Genomic DNA, 13,517 nt, shown 5'->3' with positions numbered 1-13,517 from the left:
TATGCTAAATTATATCAAATAAAGTTTTGCATCTATTGATTGGATCATATATTTTTCCTCTTCTAAGCTACCTATATGGTAAATTCTATTAATACATTTTTGAATATTGAACATACTTTTCATGTCTGGAATAAACCCTACTTATGAAATATTTTGCTTTTTATCATTTCAGTTCAGTTGCTCAGTCGTGTTTGACTCTGAAACCCCATGGACTGCAGCACACCAGGTTTCCCTGTCCATCGCAAACTCCCAGAGCTTACTCAAACTCATGTCCATCAAGTCAGTGATGCCATCCAACCATCTCATCCTCTGTCATCCACTTCTCCTCTTGCCTTCAGTCTTTCCCAGCATCAGGGTCTTCTCCAATGAGTCAGTTCTTCAGATCAGGTGGCCAAAGTACTGGAGTTTCAGCTTCAGCATCAGTCCTTCCAATGAATATTCAGGATTGCTCTCCTTTAGGATTGACTGGTTTGATCTCCTTGTAGTCCACGCGACTCTCAGGAGTCTTCTCCAACACCACAGTTCAAAAGCATCAATTCTTCAGCATTCAGCCGTGTTTATGGTCAAACTCTCACATCCATACATGACTACTGGAAAAACCATAGCTTTGACTAGATGGAACTTTGTCAGCAAAGTAATGTCTCTGCTTTTTAATACGCTGTCTGTGTTGGTCGTAACTTTCCTTCTAAGGAGCAAGCATCTTTTAATTTCATGGCTGCAGTCACCATCTGCAGTGATTTTGGAGCCCAAGAAAATAAAGTCTCTCACTATTTCCATTATTTCCCCAACTATTTGTCATGAAGTGATGAGACCAGATCCCATGATCTTAGTTTTTTTAATGCTGAGTTTTAGCCAGTTTTTTCACTCTCCTCTTTCACTTTCATCAAGTGGTTCTTTAGTTTCTCTTCACTTTCTGCCATAAGGGTGGTGTCATCTGCATATCTGAGGTTATTGATATTTCTCTTGACAGTCTTGATTTCAGCTTGTGCTTCATCCAGTCAGCATTTTGCATCATATACTCTGCATGTAAGTTAAATAAGAAGGGCGACAATATACAGCCTTGACATACTCCTTTTCCAATTTGGAACCAGTCTATTGTTCCATGTCCAGTTCTAACCGTTGCTTCTTGACCTGCATACAGGTTTCTCAGGAGGCAGGTGAGGTGGTCTGGTATTCCCATCTCTTTAAGAATTTTCCAGTTTGTTGTGATCCGCACAGTAATAGGCTTTGGCATAGTCAATGAAGCAGAAGTAGATGTTTTTCTGGAATTCTCTTGCTTTTTCTATGACCCAGCAGATGTTGGCAATTTGATCTCTGGTTCTTCTGCCTTTTCTAAATTCAGCTCGAACATCTGGAATTTCTTGGCTCACATACAGCTGAAGCCTAGCTTGGAGAATTTTGAGCATTTCTTTATTAGCATATGAGATGAGTGCAATTGTAGGGCAGTTTGAACATTCTTTGGCATTGCCTTTCTTTGGGATTGGAATGAAAACTGACCTTTTCCAGTCCTGTGGCCACTACTGAGTTTTCCACATTTGCTGGCACAATGAGTGCAGCACCTTCACAACATCATCTTTTAGGATTTGAAATAGCTCAGCTGGAATTCTGTCACCTCCACTAGCTTTGTTTGTAGTGATGCTTCCCAAGGCCTACTTCTCTTTGCACTCCAGGATGTCTGGCTCTAGATGAGTGATCACACCATTGTGATTATCTGGGTCATTAAGATTTTTTTTAAACTTTTTTTTGCATTTATTTTTTACATTTTTTGTTTTTTATACATTGCTATATTTGATGCTAATGTTTTGCCTAGAATTTTTATATTTTTGTATGTTACTTAGATTAGCCTGTGAGATTCTATTTTTATACTTTCCTTATTTATTTTCACATCGCAAATGTAGTTAATATAATGAGGTATTGCTCATACAATGAGTTGGTGAGATTTTCCTGTTTTGTCACTCTTAAAAGAATTTGTCTATGTTTATAATGATCTGTTCTTTGAATGTTGGAAAAAGCTTTCCTGTAGAAAGCCTGTTGTTTTCATTTTGGGGGATATTGATTTAGTAATTCAGTTTCTTCAATTTTTATAATATTATCTGTTTTTCTATTTCCTCATAGGTTGATTTTTGTGGTTTGTGTTTTCTTAGTAATTTATCAATTTTATTGGTTTTCAATTTTTTGGCATAAAGTTCTTCATTTCTTTTATCATTTTCCTGAAGAACTGTATGTCAAAAAAGTGAAAGCCAATATTATCCTTAAAAAGGAAAAAATGGGTTCATTAATCTATGAAACTGGTTTCAAATCTTTACTGATTTAGTTTCCCCATCATGTATCAATTATAAGAGAGAAATTATCTATTAAATTTCCTTGTAGTTTTAGGTATGTTTTAAAAATATTTTTAAGTCTATGTTACTAGGTATAATTCAGTTTATTAATAGAATTAATTTTTTAATTTTTATATTATATTGGAGCATAAGTGATTAATAATACTATTTTAGTTTCAGGTCTAGAGCAAAATGATTCAGTTATACATATACATATATCTATTCTTTTTCAAATTCTTTTCCCATTTAGTTTATTACAGAGTATTGAGCAATGCTCCCTGTGCTGTACCGTAGGTCCTTGTTGGTTATCTATTTTAAATATAGCAGTGTGTACATGTCAGTTGCAAATTCCCAATCTATCCTTCTCTCTACCCTGCCCCCCTGGTAATCATAAGTTCATTCTTTAAGTCTGTTTCTGTTTTGTAAATAAGTTCATTTATATCTCCTTTTGGTAAAGATTCCACATATAAGGGATGTCAAATGACATTTGTCTTTCTCTGTCAGACGTACCTCACTTACTATGATAATCTCCAGGCCCATACATATTGCTGCAAATGGCATTATTTCTTTCTTTTTAATGACTGAGTAATATTCCATTGTATGTATATACCACATTTTCTTTATCCATTCCTGTGTCAATGAACATTTAGGTTGCTTCCATGTCTTGGTTATTGTAAATAGCGCTGCAACGAAAATTTGGGCTCATGCTTCCATTTAAACCATGTTCTTCTCCAGATATATGCATAGGAGTGTGAATGCTGGATCACATGATAGTCTAGATTCTTAAGGAACCTCCGTACTGGAGCAACTTATATTCCTACCAACAGTGTAGGAGAGTTCCGTCTTCTCCAAACCCTCCATAGCATTTATTGTTTATAGATTTTTTGATGATGGTCATTCTGATTGGTGTGAGGCTCATTGTAGTTTTGATTTGCATTACTCCAGTCCATTCTAAAGATCAGTCCTGGGTGTTCTTTGGAAGGACTGACTTTGGAAGTCCTTTTGGAAGGACTCCAATACTTTGGCCACCTCGTGCGAAGAGTTGACTCATTGGAAAAGACTGATGCTGGAAGGGATTGGGGGCAGGAGGAGAAGGGGATGACAGAGGAGGAGAAAGGGACGACAGAGGATGAGATGGCTGGATAGCATCACCGACTCGATGGACATGAGTTTGGGTGAACTCTGGGAGTTGGTGTTGCATAGGGAGGCCTGGCATGCTGCGATTCATGGGGTCGCAGAGTCGGACACGACTGAGCGACTGAACTGAACTGAACTGAATAGTTAGCAAAAAGTTGAGCATCTTTTCATGTGTTTCTTGGTCATTTGTATGTCTTCTCTGGAGAAATGACTATTTGGTTCTTCTGTTCATTTTTTGATGACGTTGCTTTTTTTTGATATCGAGTCACACAAACTATATACATTTTGGAGACTAATCCCTTGTAGGTTGCATTGTTTGCAAATATTTTCTTCCATTCTGTGGGTTGTTTTTTTTTGTTTTGTCTATGGTTTCCTTTGTTGTGCTAAAGCTTTTGAGTTTAATTAGGTCATATTTGTTTATTTTTATTCTTATTCCATTACTATAGGAGCTGCTGCCGCCGCCAAGTTGCGTCAGTCATGTCCGACTCTGTGCGACCCCATAGATGGCAGCCCAACAGGCTCCTCTGTCCCTGGTATTCTCCAGGCAAGAATACTGGAGTGGGTTGCCAATGCATGAAAATGAAAAGTGAAAGTGAAGTCGCTTTACTATAGGAGACAGCTCAGTAAAGATATTGCTGTAATTTTGTCAGAGTGTTTCACCTATGTTTCCTTCAAGAGTTTTATAGTATCTTGCCTTACATTTAGGTCTTTAATCCATTTTGAGTTTATTTTTGTGTATGGTGTTAAAGAATTTTCTAATTTCATTTTTTTACATACAGCTGTCCAGTTTTCCCAGCAGCATTTATTGAAGAGACTATCTTTCCTCCACTGTATAGTATTACCTCCTTTGTTGTAATTTAATTAACCATAGGTGTGTAGGTTTATTTCTGGGGGTTCTATCCTGTTCCAGTGAACTGTATTTTTGTTTTTGGGCCAGTACTATACTGTTTTGATTACTGTAGCTTTGTAGTATAGTCTGAAGTCAGAGAGCCTGACTCCTCCAGCTGACTATTCAGGGCCTTTTGTGTATCAGTACAAAATTTTAAATTTTTTTCTAGTTCTGTGAAAAATGCCATTGATAATTTTATATTGTGTTGAACATTTAAGTGTTATTCAGTTACCTTTTAATTATCACCAGTGCTTTTTGCCTTAAGTCTATTTTGTCTAATATCAATAGCTTTAGAAATCTTTTTTTATGCAAGTGTTTATCTTGTATATCTTCTTCCATCCTTTAATTCTAAACACTACTGTGTCCTAATGTTTGTACATATGTCTTGTAAACAGTATTTAGCTGGAATTCTTATTTTATCTAGACTGACAAACTTTTTCTCTGAACTGGAGAGTTTTAGTCTATTTACAGTTATTTGATTTCTGATGTATTTGTTCCTGTTATATTCCCTACTTTTTTTCCTGCCTTTCAGTTTTCTGTCTCTTTTCATGCTTCCTCTGAATCATTTTTATTTCCATTCCATATCTTCCTTCTACTAGGTTAGAGAATTTAACTTCTGAAGTGTACACATTTACTAGTTACCCTTTATGTTTTAATATGGTCAGCTAACTCGTCAAAGCCTATAGTTACTCAGTTTCCTTTTCTGCCACACAGATTATACAAAGCCCTTAGAATACTTTACTTACTAATACTATTTATATTCTGTTTTTACAGTATATTTTAGTTCTAACACTCAAATGAAATTATTAGCACCGCTATACATAGTGGTAATTCAGATCAGCATTTCTTAACCTCAGCACCTTTGACATTTTGGGCCAGATAAATCTTTGTTGTAAGGAGCTGTCCTGTACATTGTAGGATGTTTAGCAGCATCGCTAGTGGCTCAGTGGTAAAGAATCTTCCAGCTAATGCAGGAGTCTCAGGAGATGCAGGTTCTATCCCTGTGTTGGGAAGCTCACCTGGAGAAGGGAATGGCAACCCGTACCAGTATTCTTGCCTGGAAATCCCATGAACAGAGGAACCTGGCAGGCTTACAGTCCATGGGGCTGCAAAGAGTCAGACATGATTGAGCACACATGCATGCGCTCAGTGTCACGCTGGTCTCTATGCACTGGATGCCGGTAGCATCATTACCTTCCTAGTTGTCTCAGACAAAAATGTCTTCAAACATTGTCAAATATCCCCTGGTGGTGCTCGTTTCGGCAGCACATATACTAAAATTGGAACAATACAGAGAACATTAGCATGGCCTCTGCACATGGATGACATGCAAATTTGTGAAGCGGTCCATATTTTTTGGCTGATTCATGTTGATGTTTGGCAGAAACCAACACAATTCTGTAAAACAATTATCCGACTATTAAAAAATAAATAAATTTAAAATAAAAAAATGAAAACAAAAAATCATACACAAAGCCAGGAGCAAAGTGATTGAATACTACGCTTCTTATATAAAATTTTTGAAAGCACTACAAATTGTATCTCATTTATTGATACACATATATATGTGGAAATATAAGAACTGATAGAATGAATATCAAATTCATAATAATGAAGAGTGGAATGGGAATGGTGGACAAAGGAAATTTTTTTCTGTTTTTTGACAATGGAAATTTAAAATGTACTTATAATTGTTCTTTTATTAAAATTAATGAAGCAAATAAAAAAATATCCCCTAGCAGTGGGCAGGATTGCTCTTGGTTAAGAACCATTGATTTAGAAACACTCACCTATTTAACAATATCTTTTCTCAACATTCTGTCATGTCTCACACCTTTCACCATTTTCTTTCTGCTTGTAATGATAATTTAGAATTTTCTTTAGTGAAATTTGAATGGCAAAAGGTAACAAATCTGGTTTTGTTTTTGGTAAATCTGAGAAAAGCCTTTTTTTGTTGTTATAAAAAGATAATTTATTGGGTATAGAATTCTATATGAGCGTTATTTTAGCACAGTGGATAAATCATTTCACTGGTGATTTTGCAGCTATTGAGAAGAAAGAGCTATTGGTTTAATTGTTACTCACTTTTAAATAATGTTTTTTTCACTCTGGCTTATTTGAAGAAATGTTTTGGTCTTTTCTACTAATTATTGCTATTATGTGTATAGGAGCATATTTCTTTTTATTTTTCTTGTTTGTGATTTGTTGGGCTTTTTGAGCCCTAGAATTGGTAACATTCAATAGTTTTTGGAAATTCTCAGCTATTGTTTCTTTAAAAGTTGTTTCTTCCCCATTCTATGTTATCTTTCTGGAAATTAAACACAGATTTTTTTCATGTTATCCTCCATTTTCTTCTGAATTTTCTTTTACATTTTCCTTCTCTGGGCTCTCATTTTAATATTTATTTATATTTAAAGAATATAAATGTTTCCTGTGTCTCCTGCATTGCAGGTGGATTCTTTACCATGAGCCACTGGGAAACTCATTTTTTATACCACAGAAGTAGTAAAATTGGTCTGGAAACCCATGTGAGGGAGTGCTTATGGTTATGATTTCTTATGGGTGATTTTTCTCTCTTCATCTAGTATCTAGTTTCCTTGATATCCCTTCTATACTATGGGTTTCTTTCTAATAGATTGTAATCCTTTGGAGTCTCGGACTTTCCATCCCAATGCCCCCTAGGCTTTGTGTGTGTGTTTTCTTCTTTTCTTAAGAACTGTGAAGGGCCTGAGATGTTTATCCTGCTTTTAGCCAACTTTCAAGCAATCAAGTTTCAATCTTGTACCAAGATTCTGGTACAAGACTTGAGACTCTCGAATTAAAGACAGAAAAAATGTAATAGCAATAGGAGTAATCAGAATATCAGCATTTTGCATAGGTTCCCTAAGCCTCCTTTTTCACAGGATGGCTTGAAGAGGTATCAGATGACATCTAAACTGCAGTGGATTGTGTTATTAGACAGGAACCCAGAGGTTAGGGAGTCCAGTTCTTTTATAACAGGTATTTAGTCATGCTTGTTCTTTTGCTCTGCAGGGAGACCCTATCTCTGTCTTTCAAGGATGCTCAGTAAACAAACATTCTTGAAAAGATAGTTTAGAAGAAAGAACAGCTAGTGCCTTCCTCACAACACATGTAGAAACAAGAGAGACCTGTGGGGAATTATCTCCCCCAAAGTCTTCAAAATGGAAGGTCAAATTTTAGCAGCTATCCTTAGAATAAGAGCTATGAGTGCTAGCTAACCTCAGAAAATTCCTATTTTATTTTAACCTTTGCAGCTGCTTTACTTTTTTCCCTGGTGAAATGTTTACTATATTTTATTCACCATTTTTTAAAACAAACAAAAAAATCTTCTTGGATTTCTAGTGTGTGATATTGTTGTAAACTAAAGTTTCAAAGTTAATTTATAGAACTTAATATAAGCTAACTACTTATAATAAGCTTGTTTCTTACTGTAATTCTTTAATTTGTCTCCAATATCTGAACTATAAGCAGTTTCTTCATATTTTCTTTTCTACTTTGGTATCACAGCATATAGCTTTCCATTTTAAAAATAATTTAATATGCAAAGAAAGATTCATTTTTTATGTTTTATACAAAAATAATTCTCCACATAAGCATTTGTAATCTCTTTCTTGAAGAGGAATAACTGTGCAGATCCTGGTTAAGAGAGAATGGTGTCTTATTCTTTCACCTTTTTATGTCTTCATTTTTTCCCCTTATGTTTTTACAAATAACAATATAAGATGCCTTTACTGCAGTAGTTCTCAGAGTCTTTAATTTGCTAATAGGCCTTGCCTTTATCCAAAAAATGGGGCATTCTACGAGTATTTCCCAAATTAAATTGACCATGGAACCTCTTTTCCCAGGAATACCTATTGGTACCTTGGGAATTAGTCTGTTTTATGGATCCCAGATTCAGAATATGTACATTAGACCATACTGCTTATAAAGATGAGACAAATTCAAGGTCTAGTCTTTCTTGAGTGTGTCATTGAGTTACCAGAAGTGCTTTGAACCCAGCAGGATATAAAGGGAGGGGTTGTGCATGTGGTTTTTACCTTAGTGTCTTTCTTGAAGTTCATGGATATTCCTACAGCTTTAAGTTGTTGGGTACATCCTCCTCCCACCACACCCTGTGGGGACGGTTGGAATGTTTGCAAAAGAGAAATCAACAAAGTATAATTTCCACATGGTGAGAGTAAAGCTATAACATGGCTTCAGTCTTTTGTTTCCAAAGTGCAGAGCAAATAGCACACGGTGTAGAGAATGTTAGTTACAGGAATCACAGCCTCCAGAGGCATTCATTGATCAAGAGTCAGTTACAGAGAATGTATTATCACCCTGCTAATAATAGACCATTTTTTTGATGGGTCATCCTTGGAAATAACACTGTTGTATGGAATACATCTTTTGTGTACTGGAAGTTGTTGTAATGAGACTGCTTTAATTAATATTTTTTAATATATAAAAATGAGGCTGATTCCTACTTCTTTTTCAATAGGAATGCTTTATTTGGCAGACTTTACATATAAAAAAAGAATATATAAATAAAGCAGCTGATTTGACCTGGCAAACGTCGATTCCAATTCAGCGTACTTTCCCTATTTATAAAGTGCAGTAAAAATGTTGGCCTTTAGAAACTGATATTCCCTGGGTGAGCAAGTGTGGTAAGGCTTTTTTTTTTTTTTTCTGTTGTTGTTATTATTATCACTCTTTTAAAAAATGTAGCAATATTCTAAGAGAAAAATCTCCAAATAAAAGCTAATATAATGTTTTTATGCTTATAAAAAAGGGAAAAAATGATTTTTAAATGACTTGTTAAAGACTGTGACCCCAAATGGTGACTGCAGGCCCGGTGTAGGCTAGTATATGTGCTACTATAATCTTGCTTGAGGCTCATAAATCTTGCATTATTTGGAGTAAGTGTAGACACTCCAAAATGAATTTCGAGGCAAATGTGCATGTGTTTCTGGGCACAGGCCGGGTGGAGGGAATGCTGTGATCATGTCTCAAAAAATTCTAATCATCTGGTCTTATAATGAATGGATTAGTTCCTCCATTCTGCCAATAGAACATGAGCATAAGAAAACTTTGAAGTGCGGGAGGCAATGGCAAAGAAAACAGTAAACTGTTCATGTGAGACTGGCCTGATGCTTGGTGATTAAGAGATGAAGACCCCACGGGTCAGCTCCCCATAGGTACAAACAGATGTTTGCACTGTTTCACAGCTGCTAAATATGATATAAATCCAAAGAATTTTTCTTGTTTTTATAAAGGAAAAAAATACCCAGACAGCAAATTTTTGGTCATTCAGATACTCTTACCAAATGACATCTGGTTTCTGTACTGCTTATTTAAGCAATCCTTAAAAAAAATGTTTGCCAAGGGGAGTAACTCTAAACTTTCAGTCCTTCACCATACATAACAGTACAGTTTAAATTACAGTGTGGCATGCAGAGTTTATTCTGAGCAATGCTATTCTTTATTTCTTAACTAGCAAGTTTTATTTTCAAGAAAATGGGTTAGATATTATGTAATTAGTTAAGGGAAATCTATGATGAAGTTACATTTAAAATATCTAGGATTCTTCTTCTAATGACGGCAAAGAAAATGAATTAATTGCTTCCATATGTTAAGCATGGTGGTGAGCAAAGTTAAACTGTACAATTACCTAAAATAAAATGTCAGCAATGTAGCAAGAGAATATTTTGACTTGCATCAAGGTGAGAGAACATGAAAGGCAGAAAGGAAGCAGCGACAGGTTGAAGGTCAAGATGGAAATGAATCTTAATAAATGACTTGCCTAAATCTTCAGAGAAGAACCACATTTTTTGCCATCCTTATATCTGTTACACCTTTGAGTTTACATACAGAAGTTGGTTTATTATTATGCCCAACATGTTTATATTGATTGTCATCCTCCAAGATGTCTATTTTGAAGGATCTAATACCCAAGTTTACAGGTTTGCTTTCTGAATATTTTCTACCTCATCCTTTGTGTCTGACATTGATCTACAGTTTCATTAGAGGTTTCATTCAGTGAATCTCCCAGAGCTTAGCACTGAAACAGAAAATGTGATAATTCCAGAACAAATTTGGCAATTAGCAGCGTTCCTCCTTTCAGATTTTACATCATTATTTGGCCTGATACTGTAATTCCAGTCTGATATTAATAAAGAGTAAGCAGTCTGACAAGCCCAACTTTGTTGGAGAGTTCTTACCCAAAGATTTGCTAGGTCTGTAGAGTATTCAAAACCAATCCAGTGGGAGTTGCTCAGAATGAAGATAATGTACTGCATGGACTTTTCTTTTTAAAAGATCAGTTTGTTTTTTGAGTACTAGGTTCTGGCCATTATGTGATATAGGGTCTACCAGAACTGAATTTATAGAAGGGTGATATTTTTTTCTGTTGTGTTTTACTTTGCAAAGTTTGGTTATGAGTTAATCTTAGGTTTCAGCATCAAGTCTAATTCACTGCTTCATTTGCCTTTTCTTTTTTAGGAATGTTGCCTTGCCCCAGATCCCATGATGAGGTTTATCCTATCTTTAGCATACCTCATTTTTGTGTTTACTAAATTTGGGAAACATCTCATGTCAAACTTTCTCATATACACCATCTGTGCGTGAAAGTCCCAGGTGGGGGCTTATAAAAAGGCTTCATGAAATCATGGCTGAGGAGCCCCATATTCAAGATGACACTGAACTGTGCACAGCTAACCACCCCCCGCTCCATGCCCCCAGTGCCAAGTTCTCCTTATCACTAACAGCTTCCTATTGATGTCAGTGAGACTAAATATGCAAAGGAAACATGAAGCTCTTCATTCCCTGAGAACCAGGATATTTAGATTGTGCAAATCCCTGAACCCTAAAATGGATTTAATCAGCCCAATTCACATCATAAATATCATGTTGCAAGGACACACATGTGCTGGAACAGATAGGAGATTTCATTTTAACTTCTAAATTTGCAAAATTATGCCTGTGGGCCATCAATTTTTCTTGGACACTCCAGGGGCTTCATGGCAAGAGGAATTCTTGAGGGACTCCATGCCAAGAGGAATTCTTACAGTGAGTAAGACCATGCCTTTTATTCAGAAGGGAGCTGTTTCCTCTGTTATCAAAGATACCATATTTCATCTTCTAGAACCCTCTTAGCAGTTCTGCTTGCCTGTTTTCCCCAGACTTATTCTGAAGAACAGCTAGGTGATCTTTTGCAAGCTCTATTTCTATTCTTTATCTTTTCTCTCTCCTGACTCTCCTCCCCTCCCCATTCCTTTCCTTCCTCCCTCCCTCCCTTCTTCCTTACTCCCCTCCCTACTCCCCTCCTTTCCTTCCTTTCTCCCTTTGTTCCTTCCTTCCTTCTTCTCGCTCCTGCTGTCTTCCCAATAACCTTTAATATATAATGATTCCCTGTTGAATCCCATGTAAATATGGAAGAATAACTGAGGCTAGTTTTTTAATTAAAGTTTTTATTTTGAAATAATTTTAGTCACAAGTAGTTATAAATAATAATGCAGAGAAAGCCCCTGTACACTTCTCTGATAGAGACATCTTGCAAAACAATTGTAGTACACTATCATAACCAGGATTAGTCATTAATATAGTCAAGATACAGAATATTTCTATCATTATGAAAATCCCTCATTTTGCCTTTTATACCTATAATCCACTATCCTCCCACCTCAGCTTCTTCCTTGACTACTGGCAACCATGAATTGATTTCTACAGTTTTTTTTTTTTTTCCTTTTCAGTTGCTGATCTCTTAATTTCAAATACATTTCAAATATCCTGCACTTGTACTCTTGTCCTCTTATGATTACTGGTTTTGATATGATATTTGTGTGTGGATGATTTTCTACCTTTATTGTACGTTTGCCTTTACTGGTGAGTTTTTCCATTTGTGATTTTTCTTGTTTCTAATTGTGGCCTTTTCTTTTCCACTTAGAGAAGTTCATTTAACTTGTTTGGTGGTTTAGTCACTGCATTATGTCCGACTCTTGAGACCCCATGGACTGTAGCCCGCCAGGCTCCTCTGTCCATGAGATTTCCCAGGCAAGAATACTGGAGTGTGTTGCCATTTCCTTCTCCAGGGGATCTTCCCAACCCAGGGATTCTCCTGCATTGCAGGTGGATTCTTTACCAGCTGAGTCACCAGGGAAGCTTGTTTGGTGGTGCAGAATTCTCTTAGCTTTTATTTGTCTGTAAAGCTTTTGATTTCTCTGTCAAATCTGAACAAGAGTCTTGCTGGGTAGAATGTTCTTGGTTGTAGGTTTTCCCCTTTCATCACTTTAAATATATTGTGCCACTCCCTTGCGGCTTGCCGAGTTTCTGCTGAAAAATTAGCTGATAGTCTTATGGGGATTCCCTTATATGCTATTTGTTGTTTCTCCCTTGTTGCTTTTAGTATTTTTTCTCTGTTTTTAAGTTTTGTCAGTTTGATTACTCTGTGTTTCGGTGTGTTCCTCCTTGAGTTTATTCTGTATGGGACTCTCTGTGCTTCCTGGATGAGTGATTCCTTTCTTTTCCATGTTAGAGAAGTTTTTAGGTATTATCTATTTAGGCCTTTTCTCTCCCTCTTCTTTCACGACCCCTATAATGTGAATGTTGGTGTGTTTGATGTTGTCCCAGAGGTCTCTTAAATGGTCTTCATTTCTTTTCATTCTTTATTCTGGTCTGTGGCAATGATTTCTACGACTCTGTCTTCCAGCCCACTGGTTCATTCTTTTGCCTTATTTATTCTGCTATTGATCCTTCTAGTGTATTTTTCATTTCAGCTATTGTATTATTCAACTCTATTTGGTTGTTCTTTATGTTTTCTAACTCTTGGCTAAAACTTCTTATAACTTCTTGCTCTGTGCATTTATTCTTTTCCCAAGCTCTTGAATCCTTTTTATGATCGTTACTCAACTATTTCTCAGGTTGATTGACTATCTCCATTTCACTTCTGAGATTTTATTTTGTGCCTTCATCTGGGACATATTCCTTTGCTGTCTCAAATTGTTTAAATTTCTATTTGTATTTTTCTACATGTAGTAACTTAGTTATGTTTCTCGACCTTGGAGAAGTGACCCTCTGTGGGGGATGTCCTGTGTGTCCCAGCAGTGCTCTCCCCTCTCATCACCTGATGGCCAGGGACTAGCTGGTCCCAGGATAGTTTCTGACCTGTGTTT

The 13,517-nt window shown here is 36.3% G+C and overlaps 1 non-coding gene across 1 annotated transcript; it reads left to right on the top strand.

The window, feature by feature from the left end:
* Window positions 1–5,597: 5,597 nt before the first annotated feature.
* LOC133256337 (U6 spliceosomal RNA) lies at window positions 5,598–5,704 on the top strand. Its single transcript, XR_009739201.1, has one exon. It is a non-coding gene; the product is annotated as a U6 spliceosomal RNA (small nuclear RNA).
* Window positions 5,705–13,517: the final 7,813 nt, after the last annotated feature.

Source organism: Bos javanicus, chromosome 10 (assembly GCF_032452875.1).
Source record: "Bos javanicus breed banteng chromosome 10, ARS-OSU_banteng_1.0, whole genome shotgun sequence".
NCBI classification, from domain to species: Eukaryota; Metazoa; Chordata; class Mammalia; order Artiodactyla; family Bovidae; genus Bos; species Bos javanicus.
Note: the sequence above shows the minus strand (reverse complement) of the source record. Positions and strands in the feature narration are given on the sequence as shown.